The sequence below is a fragment of the Sciurus carolinensis genome, chromosome 6 (genome assembly GCF_902686445.1).
Source record: "Sciurus carolinensis chromosome 6, mSciCar1.2, whole genome shotgun sequence".
Taxonomy (NCBI): domain Eukaryota; kingdom Metazoa; phylum Chordata; class Mammalia; order Rodentia; family Sciuridae; genus Sciurus; species Sciurus carolinensis.
The window spans coordinates 130046672-130063956 of record NC_062218.1 but is presented as its reverse complement, the minus strand read 5'-3'; the positions used below and the strand labels follow the sequence as shown (position 1 = coordinate 130063956).

Here is a 17285-nt window from a genome sequence, read left to right as displayed (position 1 = left end):
TCTCCTAATCACCCTGGCTGAAGTCCTGTCTCTGTTATTCCATATTTTATCCTCTTGTTTGTTTTCTGCTGTGATTGCCATATTTGTTCACTCTTTAATGACTGACACCTCACTAGGTGACCTCTGAGAAACCAAGGACTTGTTGTGTCCACAGGTATACCTCAAATGTCCACAGCCAGAGGCCAGGGTAGCAGCTCAGTGATAATGCCTGTGCTTAGCAAGGTCCAGAGTTCACTCCTTGGCACAAAAGGGAGGGGTGAGTGCTTATAAGTGGGCTGTGGTACATAGTAAGTACTCATAGATGTTTGTGGAATTGTTCGTGGAAATTCACGTTGAATGAATTTCCCAAATTCAAAATTCAAATCTCAGGATGGAGAGCTGATCTCCAAAGGACTCCAAAAACTTTTGAGAGCTTAAACAGGGATCCTGAAATATACACTATGTGCTAGGGGACCACAATGATAAGCCCCAGAGTATTCACAGAGAGACCATCAATCCCCTTCCCATCCTCTGACCCTGGGGCCCTCTCTAATGTAGGCCTGGGGACCCAGAGATGGTGCAGGATTGTCACTTCCTTTGGGGAAACTCCAGGCTAGAGGCTTCTGCTTGTAGACAAGGAATTTCCTCAATCTGTGTAAAGGCTGGTATAGGGGATAACGGACCAATATCTAAGGCACTCTTCAAAAGCCACAAGAAAAAGATACCTCAAAATAATACAACACAGGGTAGGAACAGACAATTGACTGATGAGGAAACCCAGAGGCTAACAAGTACATAAGAGGATCCTGAAACTTGACAATACTCAGACAGATGCTCTCTTTTGTACCTATTAAACCAGCAAAACTTGGAAAGTTGGAAAATGACAGGTGCCTTCATAAAACTATAAGGGTCTTCCTGGGCTATGTCCAAACAGTCCCAGAGCTAATTATACACATACACACACACACACACATATACACACACACCCTATTGGCAATTTGGCCCAGCACTTAGAACCTCTCCCCGCAAAAAATATTCTCACACATGACCTTCCAGGGAAGATGGATGAAAGATTAGAGGCAATCTGGGGTTCCCTACTGGGAGGTGGATTCAATAAAACATAGAGAGGGGCAGGGGATGTGACTCAGTGGTAGAGCACTTGACTAGCATGCACAGGGCCCTGGGTTCCATCCCCAGCAGCACACACACACACACACACACACACACACACACACACAAAGTGAAGAGGACCCAACAGTACGCACAGCCATGAGCAGGGACCTCAGCTGCTGGAAGGAGTAAGAAACAGAATGACGGCTGAGGATGTATTTCAGTGGTAAAGTGCTTGCCTAGTATGCACAAGGCCTTCCTGGGTTCCATCCGCATACAGAAAACAACAAAAACAACAACGTAGATGGAAGATTCAAGGTGAACAGGTAGATAAAGAGTCTGTGTGAATGTTTCAGGGCCTGAGGATGGAGTGCAGGACAGATAATGGTGAAAATGGAAGTCAAACCCAAAAGTAATGTTGCTTGATTCTAAGAAAAATAACAGGGAACCAGCACCATCCAAATTCCCCAAGCTTCCCCAGCACCTGTCAGGTCTATCCTCTGGGTCCTTCCTCTCCTTTCCTCACCTGCCTTTTCCCTCTTCAGTCTCTGTCTCTTGAGGGCTCTCTCAGCACAAAGACGGGTTCATGGAGACACATTGTGATGTTGGTGCCATCTTCTGGCAGCCATGAGAAGTGCAGTGTTCCATTTTAACCTGGTATCGGGTGGGGGTCTGAGTTGGAGACCCAGTGAAGTGACATATTCCCCTGCTGGTGCCTACAGGTCATTTTTCTTTTTTCTTTTTTTTTTTTTTTTTTTCTTGTACCAGGGACTGAACCCAGGGGTGCTTAGTCACTGAACCACATCCCCAGTCCCTTTTTATATTTGATTTAGAGACAGGGTCTCGCGGAGTTACTTAGGGACTTACGAATTTGCTGGGGCTGGCTTTGAACTAACTTGTGATCCTCCTGCCTCAGCCTCCAGAGTCACTGGGATTACAGGCATGCACCACCGTGCCAGGCTCCCTACAGGTCATTCTTGGAAGACTGTTCAGTTCTGGGTGCTATAGTTTTCAGAACAATGCTATTAAGCCACCCTCTACCTTACTTGGGGAAACACTAACAGGTGAAACTAATCATCCCTGCTCACAGTTTTCACTGACCTCCAGATTGGATCCAAGTTCCTTAACTCAACACAGAAGGCCCTTAGGATACTGCTGCCTTCTCATTAACTTCAATCTCCCTTCTGGCCCCACTCCACTGCATGGGTACTTTCTCCCATCAGTTGTTCCCTCTTACACAGCACTCTCTCCCCCACTATTAATTCTCCAAACTCTTACTCCTCCTTCAGGTCTCAAACTTCCCTCTCCCAAGAGAACTTCTAGTACCTCCACATTAACCAACAGAAGGAAAGTGTCTCAGATAATGGGAATAGCATGTGCAAAGGTTCAATGTGCTTTCAAAGAGACAGAAGAAGGCCAAAGACCAGAGTGGGTGTTGGAGCAGGCAGGGCTGCTGCAACAGATTTCATGGGCTCTGGATGGTGTTCAGTCCCTGGTGAACAGAGGAAGGTAAAGGTTTTCAGCACAAAGGACTCAGTCAGATGTGTGTTTGAATGACTCTCATAGGTTGCCAAATGGTAAAGTCAAGAAAAGGTTTGGACTTTCTTACCTCTGGCCTAGAGCAATGGAGTTTGCATTCTGTGGACTGAGACCTCTGAAACCGTGAGCACCAAATAAACTTTTCCTCCTCTTCCAAAAAAAAAGGTAGATTTGAAGAGAATAGGCAAGGACTGCTTAGGAAAGCAATGATGAGGTTTGATCACTTCAGCCCCCACTTCATACTTGTCAATATTTGTCAGATGCTAAATTGGGGTTCCCGGTCCTTGGCCCGGGCCTGCCTGGACAGCAGACAGACCTGGAGGGTGCCAGACCAATGCCTCTGCCTGACCTTGCTGAGGGGGTCCTAACCTACCCTAGTGTGCTCTGCACTAGCTCTGGCTGCCTTCTGTGACCTTAGGCTTCCTAATACCACTTGCCCCTCCCAGCCAGCACCTTTGACCTTTGGGAGCTGCTATCCCATTTCATATAGGAGGAAACTTGGGCTCAAAGTTGAAAAGTAAATTGTGATCCAGGTGCAGTGATGCATGCCCATAATCCCAGCAGCTCACGAGGCGGAGGCAGAAGGATCTCAAGTTTGAGTCTAGCTTCAGTAAATTAGCAAGACCCTATCTCAAAATTAAACATTAAAGAAAGTCAATCAGCTGTGAGGGGCCGAGATAGGATTTGAATGGGGTCTGTCTGCCATTCCCATCATATTAGGTAGCCCACCAGTTACAGATAGGCATGTCACTGTGATGATTGCCTGATTTTGGGTCAGAGCTTTACCTTGCTCTGACTCAGTGTTCTCTTCTGCAAAATGGGGGAAATCATAATAATCTGCCTAGTAGAGTGTGTGAAGTGTATGTGGAATGAATGCCCATAAAGCCCCTGCAGAGTACACAGCAGGCACTCAAAAAAAATGGCTGCTCTTTCTATGACTACTGTCACAAGAACTTAACATGCTCACTAGGGAAATGTACTTTGGGCCCCTAAGTTAGGAGAAGAAGAAAAGGAGCTTCAGGAGAACAGGATATAAGGAGAACATAGAGTATATCTAAGTCATGCTGAGTTCCAAGCACAGAGCAGATGTCAAGGGCACCCACCCTAAGGAGCCTTTAATACCACAGTCAGGAATCACCAAAGGTTCTAGAGGCATCGCACAGCCAGTGCCCTATGCCCAGAAATGGGGTGCCTTCTCCCCCAAAGATGACAGATAGTACTGGGTTTAGAGACCTGAGGGATTCTAGACAGTGGAGAAGGGCACCAGCATCAGGCAGCCCATTTTCAGTCCTCAGAGTACGGCTATCTTTCTGAGCAAGAAGCCCCACTAGGTAATTCCCCTGCCAGTCACACAGTGGCGATAGTGCACTGTAAAACCTCTGCTTCTCCATCTCTTGCAGCCAGAAGTACCCATCCCTTCTAAGAATCCTTACAACATCCTTTATGAGGTAGAATCTATTCATATCCCCAACTTACAGGTGGAAATAATGGTTCAGAGATGTCAAATAATAGCCCAGGATCACCCAGACAGAATTTGGATTTTGTTGTTGTTGTTGATTGAGCCCAGAACATGGTAGGAAGCACTCTACCAACTGCCCGACAGCCCCAGTCCATCCAACCAAGATTTGAACCCTGGTCAGTATATATATATCCCAGCCTAGCTGCAGCAGCTGCCACTCCTAGTCTAATGTCCCGATGCAGCCTCCTGCCCCAACTTGGGGCAAGGCTGTCTTGGCTAAGCTGATGGATCTGAGGTTTGCCCTAGCAGAATAATAGAAAAAAATAATAATAAGAAGAAGATTTTTACTTTTGCATTCTCTCTCTGAAGTTTTTAGGTCACTGATATAGCAATGGTACAGTTCCCATCCCTGGGGAAGAGGGCTGGTCAGCAGGATGAGGCCTCCCTTCCTCCCTCCCCCCATACCAGCCTAGGCTCCAGAGACTGAATTCCCAGGCCCTCTTAGCTTCCAAAGAGGAAGGGAGCTAAATTTGATTGAGCGCTTCCTCTGAACCAGGCACTATGCCAGACATTCTTTTTACATGCATTTAGCACCCTTTTGGTGCTGGTCACAAGAAGCACAGTACTCCGAGTGCTTGGTATGTATCAATAAATAAATATTGATATATGTACATAAAAATACACATTAGGTGCTAGAGATATAGTGCAAGGGCAGTGTGTTTGCCTGGCATGCACAAGACCCCAGGTTTAATCACCAGCACTGAAAAAAAAGAAAGAAAGAAAGAAAAGAAAAATATACTTTAAAGCTAGATGTGGTGGCTTAAGTCTATGATTGCAGTTACTCAGGAAACTAAGGCAAGTTCAAGGTCAATCTTAGTATCTTAGCAACTCTGTCTCAAAAATTTAAAAAGTGGGCTGGGGTTGTGACTCAGAAGTAGAGCACTTGCCCGACATGTGAAGCACTGGGTTCAATTCCAGAACTACATATAAATAAATAAGGGTTCAAAAAAAATTTTAAGTAGTCTGAGAAAAAATTTTTTAAAAATAATAAAAAAAAAAAAGTAGTCTGAGAATATAGCTCAGTGGTAAAATACTTCTGGGGTCAATCCCCAGTATGTGGCAGAAGTGGGGAGGGGATATATATCTCTCCAAACCTATTTTTGCCTTTCCCACTTATATATACACATATACTTTAAATATAACTTATTATAAATAAGTACACAGCTTAATTCTCCCCCCACCCTCCAGTGCTGGGGATGGAACCCAAGGACTACAGCATGCTAGGCTAGCACTCTGCCACTGAGTTTCAATCCCAACTCCCAATACATATTTACTAAATAAACAACTATAAGCTGTGGTATCTGTGAGGTAGTGAATTTGGAGCTCTGGAACAAATCTGAGCTAGAGATTGAGGTTCAGGTATTGCTGGTATTTAGGAGATGCAGGCAATGAGTAGATCAGATCCTTCAGGGAGATGGCTAAGCAATAAGCAAACTGTACCTGGAAGGGGGAGTGGGACAGCTCTGTTTACTGGGCCAGGGAAGGGAAGGCATGCACAAGATGTGGAAGCATAGAGAAGAGTTTATCATAAAGATAGAAGGGGACCAGGAAATATGAGGATGCCCTGGAAACATCGCTGGTTTCAAAGAGATTAACAGTCAAATGCTGGCAGAAGTGAAGAAGAAAAGATCGTGAAATACCAACAGATTTGCAGTGGGATGAGGAGGGATGCAAATTTGCAGTGGGATGCAGTGGAGGTTCGGAGATGCAGTCAGGCAGCAGAGAAACTTGAGACTTCTCTTAAAAGTGACAGACTGATACTACCCACTTTTTTGGGCTTCTGGGAAGGGGCAAGAAGACTGGGAAAGGTAGAAGCTCTGGAGGAGGAAGAGGAAAAAGAGGCACAAAAATCCAAAGACGCATCGGGGCAGAACTTAGAGCCCAAGGGAAGTTGGAGAACAGGCTCGGTCATCCTCATCTATTTCTCGGTGGCAAATTCAGTTAAAGGGGCACCAAGCACCAGCTGGATCTGGTGCACACTAGCTGTTAACAGGAATTGGCGGCCGTATCCCGGCGCAGCCCAGGGCACAAAGAACTCCTCTCAGAATCTCCATTGCTCCTCAGCAGATCACAGGGCCCACGGCACTGGCCGCCGCTACTTGGCCCTCGGGCAGCCATCTGACCCAACCAGCCAATCAGAGGCTCTCTCCTTGGAATGCTGGCCCACGTGTGGCCCAGAGCGGAAGGAGCCGGCCCAGGGGCGCTGCAGGCCACGTGCGCTTGGCTGTTAAGGCAGTGCTGGAGCTGGAAGCTGAGGCTCGGTGTCCTACAGCTTTCTTCTGCTGGCTGGAGGATGAAGCTCCCTGCGCTGGGGGCCAAGACACCGTGTTCTCTTCTTAAATCACTCTCCCCTCTCTGTGGTTTCTATGACTATGTCCGCATACCTCTGTCTTCACTGATCCAAAGTAGTATTTTATTTATCTTTTTTTGCAAGGCTGGGGACTGAATCCAGGTGCCCCACCCACGTTAAGCAAGCATTCTACTACTGAGCTACATATTCAGCCCAGGCAAAGTAGTTTTTAAGAGATTCAAAGGTGAACAATGAATTTGAAATTACTCACTCGCCACGTAATCTAGGGGAAGTGTTAGTTTGTGTGTGTGTGTGTGTGTTTTGTACCAAGGATTGAACACAGGGGAGTTTGAACCACGGAGCCACATTCCCGGCCCTTTTTCTTCTTTATTTTGAGACAGGGTCTCACAAAGGTGCTCAGAGCCTCGTGGATTGCAGAACACCTCAAATTTGCAACCCTCCTGCCTCTGGGATTACAGATGGGTGCCATTGCGCCCGGGATGAATTAACTTTTAAGAAATGAACTCAGGCCAGACGTGGTGGCACACTGGGCTCGGTCCCCAGTACAAAAAAAAAAAAAAAAACCAGAAAAGAAAGAAAGAAGGAAAAGAAATGAATTCAGCCAGGTGCCATGAGGTTCTTCTGTAACTCAGGCCACTCACGAGGCTAAGTAGGAGGAGGGGTTTCAGGCCAGCCACTGGGAAAAAAAAAAAAAAAAAAAAAAAGCGGGGGGCGGGGTGGTGACAGTCTCCGTGGTGCCTGTAATCCCAGCAGCTCGGAAGGCTGAGGCAAGAGGATTGTATTGTGAGTTCAAAGCCAACCTCAGCAAAAGCGAGGCACTTGGCAACTCAGCGGGACCCTAATGCAATATAAAAAAAAAAGGGGGGGGGTGGCTCAGTGGTTGAGCACCCCTGGGTTCAATCCCCAGGACCAAAAAAAAAGAAGGGAAGGGAGTGTTGGAGATGTAGCTAGGGGTAGAGCTTGACTAGCATATGCCAGCCATGGTGTAGAATATCTAGTTACATTAAAAAAAAAAAGAAAAAAAAAAAAAAGAAAAGAAAAAGAAAAAAAGAGAGAAAGAGAAAGAAAGAAAGAAAGAGAAAGAAAGAAAGAAAGAAAGAAAGAAAGAAAGAAAGAAAGAAAGAAAGAGAAAGAAACTAACTCTGGCTATGTTGCCTAGACTGACCTTGAACTCCTGGGCTAAGTCCATCTTCTTGACATCAGCCTCCAGATTCTCAGCTTCAATTCTTTGCCTAAAATATATTACACTTTTCTTTGTAGCAGAGCTGACTCTTCATACCTTTATTTAAAAGTCCTCCAGTGTGGACCCAAGAAAGCAATCCATATAGAAATGTGTAAACAGAAGTTTTAAAAAAAGATAAAACTGGTCCAGACAAGTTGGACACCATTTCAACTTCTGAAAATATAGAATGCTTCATGAATTTTCATGTCATCTTTGTGCAGGGACCATACTAATCTCTGTATTGAACATAGTGTGTATTTGTATATAACAATGTTATATTTATTTATATTTATATATAATAATGTATATTATATGCAAATAATATATTATATATAAATAATATGTAAATATGCATAAAATAAAATAATGTGTTCAATTCCTAGTTCAATTCCTAGTACCCAAAACAAATATGTGTGTATTAAACCCAGGGGCACTTTATTGCTGAGTTACACTCCCCACAGCCCTTTTCATTTTTTTATTGCTAAACTGCTGAGGCTGGCCTTGAATTTGAGATCCTCCTGCCTCCCACCTCTCTGAGATTACAGGTGATCACCACCTCACCAAGTTTGGAAATTTTTTTTTTTTTTTTTGGTACAGGGGATTGAACCCAGGGGGCACTTCACCACTGAGCCACATCCTCAGCCCTTTTTATTTTTTATAGCTCAGTGGTAGAGGGTCTTACTAAGTTGCTTAGGCCCTTGCTAAATTGCTGAGGTTGAGGTTGGCCTCTATGTTGCAATACTCCTGCTACGGCCATCCAAGTCATTGGGATTACAGGATTACCACACCTGGCAGCTTAGAAATAAATCTTGTTAGAAGGCAGCCATGATAACAGCTCTATGAACTCAGGCAGATTTTGACCTACCTGAATCTTACTAATAATCACAACTACAACCCTTGCAGGATTCACTAGGCACTGTTCTAAACTCATATTACCTTACAGCAACTCCACTTTACAGAGAAAGCACACAGACACAGAGTTTCTATTGCTTGCCTGAGATCACACTGCTCTTAAGTGGAAGATACTGAGGGGTTCAAATCAGGCTTTCTGGACCAGAATGAGTGATCAGAACCTCACCATGTACTGTCTCTCTGACACCGGCATAGGTAATTAGCACATTGAAGACCCACCACTCAGAACCTGGAGAAGGCCAGGCTAACAGGCTTCTGTGTTCCTGGACCAAAGGAGGCCAGTGAGGCCCGAGGGTAGGGAGTGAAGGGGTACTAGGTAGGGGATGTGCCTGAGTGTAAAAATAGGAGCAGATGCTGCAGGTCTCATAGGTCACTAAGAGGAAATGGGGATCAGCACATCTGGATATTCCAGGGGTATTTCTGATCTCTCCTCGCCATAGGCATGTAATCCCTCATTATTACTTAGCTTTAGTGCCTGTGGAGCCCAAGGGCCCTCATAGTCCTAAACTCCCTGACTGATTCCTGGGCTTCCTTCCTGGGCAGGGCTGAAAATGCCATCACCCCAATATCTGGTCTCATTCTTTACTTCAGGCTTACTAACACAACTAATTAGACAAGCCTGCTGACACCAGCCCCATCCCTCCATTGTATTCAATTCCTGTACTTCCAGTTTTTATTTTGGAGATGTCCTATCATTTAAGGTCTCTGCAGTTTTCCCCCAAGGTGCTTGTTATGAACTGTGGATTCACCAATTGATTATTCAAGTGAGGGGCCTAGGATTTTTCAGGGGAGGGAGAAGATGGCAGGGCTTTTGTAGGCTTGTCAGGCTTCAGGTGGTAATCTGGATGTTCCTGTCTAACCACTGACCCATCTGGAAATACCCATCTATCCTGGGTTTTCACTGCCTTTCTCTCTGCAAAGACTTCAGGTCCCATCTCCTCTATGATGACACTTGTGGGACTCCTTTCTCCTCTGGCTCTTTTCCAGATTTTTATTTTATTTTGCTGGGCATTCCACATGGTAGGCACGTCCTCTACCTCTGAATTACATTCTCATTCCTTTTTCCAGATTTTCAAATCACATGTATGTCCAACCACTAATATGATATCTAGTTCCTCAAGGGCTCTCCAAACCTAACATGGCAGAATACAATCACCTGCCTTGCATAAGAAGTATTCTGTCCCAAAACTTTAATCGGAATCTAATGAAGCCACGGACCATTTACAGGAAAGCAGGGCAGAAGGAGAGGTTAAATGACAACATGAGTAAGCAGCAACTGGCTATAGCACATGGACCATTCTCAGGATAACTGGAATAGTCACTTTAGAAGTCAAATGCTGCCAGGCATGGTGGCACATGCCTATAATCCCAAGGACTCAGGAGGCTGAGGCAGGAGGATCACAGGTTTGAGGTCATCTTCAACAATTTAGTAAGGCCTAAGCAATTTAGCAAGACCCTGTCTCGAAATTTAAAAAAAAAAAAAAAAAAAAAAAAAAAAAAAAAAAAATATATATATATATATATATATATATATATATATATATATATAAAGAGCTAGGGATGTAGCTCAAGGGTAAAGCACCCCTGTATTCAATCCCCAGTACCAAAAAATAAATAAAAACTTTGTGTGTGCGGAGCAGGGTGCTGGGGATCAAATCCAGGGCCTTGCACATGTTAGACAAGTGCTATACCACTGAGCTACAAAGATAGCTAAAACTTTCATATTTTAAATGACACTATTAAAATAGTGAAAAGATAGCACACAGAATAGGAGAAAACATTTGTAAATTTAGTTCTTTTATTTTATTAGGTAATGGGGATTCAATCCAAGGGAGACTTACCACTGAGCAACAGTACTGGGGATTGAACTCAGGAGCACTTTATCACTGAGTTCCATCTCCAGCCCTTTTTATTTATTTTTTTTCAGTTTTGAGACAGAGCCTCTCTAATCTCACTAAGTTGCCCAGCCTGGCCTCAAATTTGTGGTCCTCCTGCTTCAGCCTCCTAAATTGCTAGGATTATAGGCATGTGCGACGCGCCACGGTCAGCAAGAAAACACTTTGTTTTATTTAATTTTTTTCGATGGACCTTTATTCAATTAATTAACTGGTGCTAAGAATCGAACCCAGTGCCTTACACAAGTTAGGCAAGCACTCTTTCACTAAGCCACAACCCCAGCCCAGGAAGACACTTTAAATAGTTACCATATGACCCAGCAATTCTACTCCTGGGTATATGTCCAAGAGAATGGAAAATGCATCCATAAAAAAACTTGTACATGAATGGTCAAAGCAACATTGGTCATAATAGCCCCAATTGAAAACAACCCAAATGTCCACAAATTGATGTGTGAATAGATCAAATGTGTCTATCCATACATCAGAATATTATTCAGCCATAAAATGAATGAAGTACTGCTGGGTATGGTGGTACCTGCCCGTAATCCCAGCAACTCCAGAGGCTGAGACAGGAGGGTCTCAAGTTTAAGGCCAGCCATAGCAATTTAGCAAGGCCCTAAACAACTTATATAAGGCCCTGTCTCAAAATAAAAAATAAAAAGAGCTGGGGATGTAACTCAGTGATAAAGTGCCACTGGTTCAATCCCCAGTGCTGTAACAACAAACAAGAAACCCCACACCCCATAGTCTTAGGAGTCACTCTCCATTTCTTTCCTTCACCCAGAACCTGAGTACCACTACTTTACTCTTTGTAAATTAGTCTATCTTGGACATTCAAAGAAATGGAATCATACAATCTATGACCTTCTTTGTCTTGCTTCTTTCACTTACACTTGTTTTCAAAGATCATCTATGCTGTATCATTTATCAGGGCTACCACTGAACTACATCCCCAATTCTTTTTATTTTTTATTTTGAGAACTATATCCCCAGCCCCTTTTATTTTTAATTTTGAGACAGGTCTCAAGGCTGACATATATGCAGTTTCTTTTCAGGGTGATGTAAGTATATTAAAAGCCACTGGAGCCAGACATGGCAGTGTACACCTGTAATCCCAGCTACTTGGAGTGTAAAGTAGGAGGATGGCAAGTTCAAAGACAGCCTGGACCACAAAGCAGAAGCCTTTCTCAAGGTAAGATAAAACAAAAAGGACTGAGAATGTAGTTCGCTGGAAGAGAGCTAACCTAGCTTGTTTGAGGCCCTGGATTCAGTACCTGCACTCCCAGCAAAAGAAAGAATGGAGGAGTCCTCAGAGAGCTGGGAGGGGACTTGGGACACAGGCTCTAGGGTGGAACTACTTACATAACAATGAGTCTCTTCTGTCTTTAAAACTGCCTTCCCTCAACTTGGCAGGTGGTATTGAAGAAGCCAGGCAGGAGCATTGCAAGTTCAAGGCCAACTTTAGACTTTGACTCAAAATAAAATTAGAAGGGCTATGGATATAGTTCAGTGGTAGCGCATTGCCTGGTGAGGCCCTGGGTTCAAACCCCAGTACTACATATACACACGAGCCCTCCTCGGTCATTGGCCTCTTCTTTGACAACTGTTATATACAGCCATCTTTCTCAATTCTTGTTTTTGCCATGCAGATTTTCCAGATATTTCTGAGCATGACTGGTGTTAAGAGATCAAATTTCCAGACAGACACCTGGCACACAACTGTAATCCCAGTGATTTAGGAGGGTAGCAAGTTTGAGAAGGATAGCCTCAGCAATTTAGGGAGACCCTGTCTCAAAATAAATAAAAAAATAAAAAGAACTGGGGAGTTCAGTGGTTGCCAGTGCACCTGGTTTCAATTCGCAGTATAAAAGAGAGAGAGGGACAAGTTCCCAGACCTTCAACTTTTATATGACCTCCTTGGGTCAGGCAGAAGGATCTTAGTTCAATTCCCAGTACTGCCAAAATAAATAAATAAACAAACAAAATAAATAAATAAATAAATAAATAAGTGCCTCTCTTGAGTCCTCTTTCTGGTGGCTTCCTACTCAGAAAAAGTAGCTGAGTATGGTGGTACATGCTTGTAATGCCAGTGACTTAGAAGGCTGAGGCATGAGGGTCCCAAGTATGAGGCCAGCCTCAACAACTCAGTGAGACCCTGTCTTGAAATAAAATAAAGGACTGGAGGTTTGGCTTAGTGGTAAAGGCCTCTGAAAAAGCCAGGGTGTGGTGGCACATAACTGTAATCCCAGTGAGGCAGGAGGATCACAAGTTAAAAGCCAGCCTCGGAAACTTAGGCGGTAGGCCGCAATTTTAGGGAGACTGTATGAATTTAGTGAGACCCTGTCACAAAATAACATATAAGAAGGTCTGGGGAAGTGACTAGTGGTTAAATGTCCTTGGGGTTCACTCCCTGGAACCAAAAAAATAAAAATAGAGAGAAAGAGAGGGAGGGGAGGAGGGAGGGAGAGGGAGAGAGGGAGAGAGAGAGAGAGAGAGAGAGAGAGAGAGAGAGAGAGAGGGAGAGAGAAAGGATAAAGAGATGATAAAGGGATGATAGAGAGAAAGGTTACATTTTGCCCAAATGAATCTCGCTAGGATGGGGGAGGGGAGCCTCAGGAGAGAGTGTTCTAGAAGACCCACGCTTTATCTCACTCAGCAAACTCATGGAAGTCTCTGGCCTTGCCTTTCTATGTCAGAATTAGAATCTGGCAGAGGAATGGTCATCGTGGGAATGCATATTAATGTTTTAATATGCTGTTTGTTGTTAATTTTTGCAGTGTCTTGCAAAAAAATGAAAACAAAACCTAGGACCTCAAACATATTAGTCAAGTGTTCTACCATGAGCTCCACTCCCAATTCTCTTTATTCTTTACCTTTTTTCTTTCACTTGTCCATCCACTACAGTTGAAACAGTTTTCTAGCAGTCCACCAAACCCTTATCCAGGGTTGTATAGTATTTTTTGGGTAACTACTGAGTATATACTACCATTCCACCACTTGTCAGAGCAGGACCTTCCACAAGCTGCTTCTTAACCTCTGTTTTCATCTGTCAAATAGGATTGAATCCTCCCTTTTAAGGGAGGCAATAAATGGGTGTGTTGTAAAATGGTAACCCTATGCAGACACAAAGGACAGTCACTTTCCTGGCTGCTGGCAGCAGACCTCCTTCTTTCTCTGACCTGCTCCTTTCCTCACTGCTAGAGCCCAGCATTTGCCCACTTCCCCCTCCTCTCCTTGAAAACCTTGTGTCAGAAGAGCTTGGCTGGAGGCTAGGGGTGCAGCCAATAAAATAAGATTCCCAGAGAAGGAGCAGGTTGAGAGGAAAAGAGGGATGATAACCTGGTAACATCTTGAAGGAGGTATCCAGTGGGAAGCGGCTCTGTGCTGGACCCATTGCCAGGCTGTGCCTACTTCATTTTCTATTTTTGGTACCAGTGATTAAACCCAGGAGTGCTTAACTCCTGAGCCACACCCCCAGGCCCTTTTATTTTTTATTTTGATACAGGGTCTCCCTAAGTTGCTTAGGGCCTCACTAACTTGCTGAGGCTCAATTTGACCTTGCGATCCTCCTGCTTCAGCCTTCCAAGTTGATGGAATTACAGGCATACACCACCACCCACCATGTCTAGCTTTCTTATACTTTTTTTTTGGTACCAGGGATTGGACTCAGGGGCACTCGACCACTGAGCCACATCCCGAGTCTTTTATTTAGAGACAGGGTCTCACTGAGTTGCTTAGCACCTCTATTTTGCTGAGGCGGACTTTGAACTGTTGACCCTCCTGCCTCAGCCCCCTGAGTCGCTGGGATTACAGGCTTGTGCCACTGTGCCCGGCCCTTTTTTTTTTTTTTAACATTTTTTTTAAAGTTGTGGATGGACCTTTATTTTATTTATTTATTTTTTTTGTGGTGCTAAGGTTGGACCCAAGGTGACACATATGCCAGGCAAGTGCTCTACCACTAAGCCACAACCCTAAGCCCCTTTCTTATACTGTTTGAGGCATTGTCTGGCACTGAGGCTTGTCTGTTCCTCAAACATCCCAAATCCTTTTTAGGAGGGTTTAAGTTTTGCACAACTCCTTTGGCCCATAAATAGAACCACAATTCTTTTGTCTTATGGAGATACAGGCTTGAAAAGGATGGGAGGGGATAGATTCCCTCTTGGAGTATTTCTTAGTTCCAGATCACTCACTTAGTCAGTGGAGGTCAGAGAAGTGTATGCCCTAGACTTTGCTGTAAGGATGCTCTCCAATTGGCTGGGACTCCATGGTTATCACAGGGGTTTACTCTGTGTGTGTGAAAGTGGATTGGTGGAATAGCTGCCTTTAGGGGTGGGATTAGGGAATACTTTCAAGAGGATGAAAAGGAGTCTGAAAGGAAAAAGCAAAGGGCCCAGCATGATGCATACAGGTTGGATAGAATATGACCTGTCCTGGCACTGGACAACTGGGAGTAGTGATAAACGCAGACAGGCAGAAATTAGTGGCCATAAAACAGGGGTTTTGGAAAGAGAATGTTTGAGAAGAAAACTTGAAGGTGGGAGCTTGAGTCCTTGAGGTTAGAACTAGGGACTGCAGGTCAGGTTAACAGACAGAAGCCTGGTATTTGGGGGCAGGAAGGAAACTTTGCTGGAGGGCTGCCTGGCTTCAGATGTGACCAGGCTTTCCTTGATCTTAAGTTAAAGTCTAGTTCAGTTCTGGGGAAACCCCTGGATGGAGAGAGGAAGGAAGTTACTCCTAGGCTCATGAGAATGGTCTGTTATGGTGTTCACCAACTACATTTGGACTTAATTACCAAAAGCCTCAATGCCTTCCCCAAGCCCTGACTGTTGAGTCAGAGAGCAGATAAACAGATGCTGTTCCTGACCAGCGGCAACAGACATCTCGAGAAGAGAGTTGGGGGTTGGAAGTTTGGCTCTGGGCAAGTCATGCTTCCTTTGTACAACATGGGATTAATAATAGTACCCATCTCAGAGGGAGCATTCTGGAGAGTAGCTGACAAAGAGGAGGATAAGCCACAACTGTTATTGGAGCAAGACTATCCTGGCACATTCCAGAAGCAGGGTGCTCACTAGAGTTGTGTTTCTAGGGGAGGAAATAGTTTCTTTTGGACACTATTGGCAGGGAGAATGTTCTGCTGCACAGATGCAATCGTGTCTGTGCAATCATGTCCTTGTCCCATTCCTTGACCTTCTATAGCTCCCTACTGCCTTCCAGCTGAAGCCTAAATTCTTTAACTTCATCAACAAGGCCCTGCATGATTAGGCCTCTGTGGTCTTCCCTATCCTTTTTCTTTTCTTTTTGGCACCAGGGATTTAACCCAGGGCTGCTTTACCACTGAGTCACATACCCAGCCCTTTCTGTTTTTTAAATTTTGAGACAGGGTCTCACCAAGTTGCTTAGAGCCTATGTGGCTGAGGCTGGCTTTGAACTTCCAATCCTCCTGCTTCAGACTTCCCTGTCACTGGGATTACAGGAGTGAGCCACTGTGCCCAGCTTGAGCCTGTTATTGCACTTCCCACCTGCCCTGGACCCACTCCCTCTGGACATCACTTTCTCAAGGACTGTCCCTTAAGTGGACTGTAGGGGTCTTCCCCGTTCTCCCACCACTTTCAGCTTCTCTCTTAGCACTAGGCTATCTTGTTGCCTTTTCTACAAAGCTCTCAGAAGGAGCTCGGTATTTATGGAATTAACGAGTGAAAAGGGGGGCAGTTCTAGTAAAAAAGGAGGTCATTGTACACTGGCTAAATATCCCAACAGGTATCTATTTTAGCAGAGTAGAAATGATCAGGGACCATGATTTATAGATGAGGAAACTGAGGCTAAGATAATCTCACTTTGCCTGGTATTCACATTCTCTGATACTTGTATGTGAAACATCATGCTGGGCTTTTCACAGTGTCTGTAGGTTATTCTTGCTATATGGAGCAAGGAATGGAGGTCAGTCATACCAGATGAGAACCTACAGACTCAGATCTTGCATGAAAGGCTTAATCTTTTGGACCTCAATTCATTATAGGGCTGGTGAAGGTTAAAGGAATGAATATGTGTCAAGTCCCCAGCACAGTGTCCAGTGCACAACACAGACTCAGCAAATATTTGATCCTTATCTCTGTCTCAAGATGGAGGCATAAGCCCAGAAAAGATCCTTGATTTGAGACAACTAACCAGAGAAGAGCTGGGTCTATACCCCAGGGCCCCACCTTACAGAAACACAGCCCTATCCCTTCTGGAGTTAGTGTCCTTGGGTGAACATATGACCCATGGAAATCCTCATCTATGCCTTAGCACACACAAAATGCTTAGCCTGGGCCTGATGAATGGGAAGCTATGTGGGCTACATGGCTGCTGTGGTTGAAAACTCTGCATTCAAGCTCCACTGTAAGAGGTAGGGAGGAACTTTAGGTGTCACCCAGACATCTGAGAACTTTTCCCTGGGATTCTAGTCTTCTCTCCCAAACCTGTCAGTAACCAGTTCATCCTCAGTTGTCAATCCCCTTTGGCCTCCATGACTCTTCCAGGGGGGCTAGGAGGTCACAGAGAAGGTTTCTGCAGGGCAATGATGTGCAAAGTTTAGCCAACTCTTCTTCACATCTTAGCACCTTTATTTAACTGCCTTTTCTTGAGGTCAGGGATTCCCTGACACAAGCATCTCATCCTTTGCTTTGCGCATACTGCCCAGAATGCAGAAAATGGTTGTTGAAGGAAGCAATGAATTAACATTTCAGCCTTTACCAAGTGGTTAGTGTGTAACTAAGTGTAAATGTAGACTGCTAGCACTTAAATTTACCTTATAGG

At 44.5% G+C, this 17285-nt stretch overlaps 1 non-coding gene across 1 annotated transcript; it reads right to left on the bottom strand.

Annotated features, from left to right (window-relative positions):
• Positions 1 to 7856: 7856 nt before the first annotated feature.
• On the bottom strand, positions 7857 to 7959 carry LOC124987718 (U6 spliceosomal RNA). The gene has a single exon (XR_007109240.1). It is a non-coding gene; the product is annotated as a U6 spliceosomal RNA (small nuclear RNA).
• Between the last annotated feature and the right edge of the window lie 9326 nt (positions 7960 to 17285).